At 41.5% G+C, this 3,731-nt stretch overlaps 1 protein-coding gene across 1 annotated transcript in view; it reads right to left on the bottom strand.

Annotated features, from left to right (window-relative positions):
- Positions 1-3,234, bottom strand: part of LOC109537553 (protein muscleblind) — a 153,081-nt gene extending 149,847 nt beyond the window's left edge. The window contains exon 1 of the mRNA XM_048662547.1: positions 2,870-3,234. The gene's annotated coding sequence lies outside the window, so the exon portion shown is untranslated. The remainder of the gene's footprint in view (positions 1-2,869) is intronic.
- Positions 3,235-3,731: the final 497 nt, after the last annotated feature.

Below are 3,731 nucleotides of genomic sequence, written 5' to 3' on the forward strand. Positions count from 1 at the left end.
AGAAACTGATGATGGTGGAAAACACCGAAACGTATTTTAATTGATAAATAGACAATAAATGACTGAAGCCCAGGAATTGATTTTGATTTGGAACTGAAACACAGTCAGGAAAGTATGTACAATGTTGATGAATAAGAAAACGTTGGAAAAGTTAATGAAAGTCAAAACATTTTCCGACTGGAATCAGAAAGGAAAATAACCATAAATGCCAAGTTTGCCTTTATTTGGGGCAATACATCCCGCAGTTGCCGATTCTGGAAAAACTTGCTTAAGCTCAGAAAATCCAGAAAATTTCAATCCACATCAGACATTCAAATTTTGCGCCTCATTTCTTGGTTTAAGTTTCCTCTTTGCGATAAACAAAACACGTGAAAAATCGACAAAAACTGCAAATCCGAGGAATTTTCGAACACCCATCATTCCGATCATTTGGATCCACAAAACAAAGTTCTAATAAAAAATTCGGCTGTCGAAGTGATCTTTCAACCAACAAACATTTGACCAAAACTGAAGAAAAATATGTAAAATTAATGCTTTCCCTTACCAAACTTTTGAACGCGATTTTTCAATTTTGTTTAACGTGAAGAACAAACAAACAATCTGAATCTGCGCGGGTAATTAGTAAATTAACTGAACAATCAAATTCCCGTCTCACTCGTTTGCACAGTAACAAAGCCAAATATCGAGTTTCATTTTTGCGAAAAATCCGCCGACAATTGCATTCACATTACACGTTCCCCACATTTAAAGCTCGATGAATGTGCGCCGTAATAGAAAATCCTCATGACGAATTGTTGGGTTGAAACTGGATATTTTCGAAAAAATTCCCGGAATGGCCAATGACATATATTTTCGAAAAAAAGTCGGCTGTTGTGCGCCACTCAAGGAAAGCGAAAAAAACACGAAAATAAAGCGATTTGTGTAGTAACGGAATGCACATGGTGCCGGGCATACATGAGTTATCGTCCTGTTTTTCCATTCTATATAAAAGTTTTATTTATAAGTTTCGTTCTATTTTCGAAACTTGGTGGATGGCCGAAAGCGGCCGCCTACGCAACCGACTTGTTTCACATTTTACACAAGTTCGGATTTGTTTCGGTTGAATAAAGAGATTTTGGAGCACAAGGTGGTTCAATGGGTTTGTTGAAATGAACTTTCTCTCTTTTCTCGAGTTCCTGCTGTCCATATCCAATTCGCCTCCTCACGGAAAACACATATTGCAACAAATGCGATTCTCAAAACGGTCACTGCTTCTGAACTTTGCTTTCATCTGCTGGTTATGACCTGTTCATAAAACCGAATGGCCCTTAAACGGTGCAGCTCGAGAGCCTTTTGCAACGACGTAAAAATCTTATTTGTCTGTTTCCTCAGGAATTTTCCACGTTGCCGAAAAATCCATTTGTTGTCGACGTATTTGCATTTTTGCTTCAATGTTAAACTAGTTTACCATAGTTAATCCATATATCCAAACAACGTTTGCAGCAATTGAATAATGATCGCAAACAAGTCATATTCGCGCACCAATAAATCCATTGGCAAAGCGCGTAAACTTGGAGCTTTATCTTTAGCGAAGATAACGCAAAACCGTTCGAAATTCATTCCTGGCATTCCCTTTATCTCCAGCAGAACAAACAGGCTTTCCCTGCTGATTAAATGATATGTCGCGCTTAATAAAATAATGCCTATTTGCTCTTAACTTTTCAACCGTGAAACTTGGATGATCATTTTGCCTCGTTGCCGTAGGTATTTATACAGCTTTTGCTGATTTAGGGTTAATACAGTCAAAGTGCGACAATTGCAATACGTGCAAAGCAAACAGCATTGACTTTAATTCGAAACATGCAATCTCTATGGTCGAATATTAAATTTACAGGGTTTTAAAGAAAATCTTCCCCAGCTATGTCAACAAGCAACTTTGAGGCAAAGCAAAGTGTGTGAGTTTAGATAATGTTACTCTTCAGTGCAGAAGTTACGAATCTTTCAAGGAAACGTTGTTGACTGAATAAGAGTTTCTTCCTAAATTCTGCTCAATTTCAGCCGTCCAAGGCAAGGAGAAACTAAAACTGATTAGATCAACCGTTCCAACTGAAGCAGTTGAAACTGACAACTCCAAATAATTGGAAACTTTATCAACAACCTTCCAGCAACCTCAAATGAGGAAAGTTTTGCAACAAAAATCAGCTGCAAGCAAGTAAAACTGCGAACAAACTCCTTAAAAATTGGAAACACAAAACAATGTCAGTTTCCTGGTTGGGAACCTTTTACAGATGATTTTTGCCCTTAGAAAACCTGCCGAACTAAAAACTCAGTTTCTAAAGCAACATTTTTGACGCTGACCGATAGAACATCTCTGCGAAATCTAGTGAAGCTGTAAACTACAAAACCAAGCCATGAAAGTGCAAAGGAGGATAATGAGAGCATTTGATGTTTCGCAAAAAGCTCAATGAAGCTTAGCAACAAACCCTAACATTATGTAAACGCAGTGAGAGAAAAAGTGCTGAAGTAAAACCGTTTATGCCCGAATAAGCCGTCTAATGTTGGGCACGAAAGTGTGTGGAGGAAACTGCTGACACCGGATCAGTGCAAGTCTTATGCAGCCGATTGCACCATCGACAACGTCAGAAAAACGATATCCTGGGGACAGTTTTGTTGCAGTTTAGGTGTCGGTTGCTGCATATCAGGTGGCGACTTCGCAACTTAACCAGAACGACTTTGTTGGAGGTTTTCTGCATCTTCCGATGCACGTTTGGCACCACGTCCAACAGCTACAATTTGGACGGCGATTGATGGTTACGGTCTGATTCCCGTTTCGTTAAGTTTCGGCAGTAGAAAGTGAAACATATGGTAAAAAAACGCTTGCTGGACTCACTTTGGAACAATCAGCGATGGATCCCAGGAAGGCCGTTGGTTAGCTGACCAGGCAAAACGGGTCGGTTGAAAAAATCCCAAAAACTGTTTAGCACAAGCTGTGAAAAACTACCGGCTACCGCACCACGATTTCCCTCCACTGGCAGATGTTGAAGAACACCCAGCCAACGCAGTGTCGTCGCACGAAGGTGGATTCGGTGTATTAGATTGTATTGTTTCAGATACCGACAATTTTTTTTCAATTAGAAAGAGAGTGAATGTGAATGTGCGCGCCTCGAAACAGACACAACAATTCTGAGAAAGCTTCGGCGGGCAAGCTAAGCGGTCAGGCGATAGCAAGGGACTGCCGATCGCGGCCAAAGCACGACGCTTCGGGGCTCCGTGGGGGGAAAATGGGGCGGCGGGCGGCGCGCCGCCGCTCCTCCTCAACGCCGCCGGGTCGCCTAATTACGTAAGGCGAGGCGACGTCGGCGAAGAGGCGCCGCCACCAAGACGCCGCGACACGCACTCATGGGGCTCACCCCATCCAATCCCCCTTTGGACACTTTCAAACCTTCGCAAAATATCAGAAAAATCTTCCGCTCAGACTGGGAGGACAACTCAAGTCCAAACGCGCTTTTTGGAGTAAACCAGACTCAAAATTCGCGGCCTTCTGCTTGAAATCGCTCAAAAGCTCAAGTTTGGAGTGACTTCTAAAACTTGGGGAACACTGAAGTCCAAATACGCTAATTGAAGTAAACCACTCTTAAAAAACCCCGAAAGGAATCGACTGAGCTCCAAAAATACGCATGTGAATTTTACTTTTCGTCAAAAATGTTCCCAGGGGAGGTAGAATTTTTTTTAAATATAAATTCTCAAACTAC

Source organism: Dendroctonus ponderosae, unplaced genomic scaffold, assembly GCF_020466585.1.
Source record: "Dendroctonus ponderosae isolate FM_Combo_2020 unplaced genomic scaffold, Dpon_F_20191213v2 Dpon_F_20191213_11, whole genome shotgun sequence".
Classification (NCBI taxonomy): Eukaryota; Metazoa; Arthropoda; class Insecta; order Coleoptera; family Curculionidae; genus Dendroctonus; species Dendroctonus ponderosae.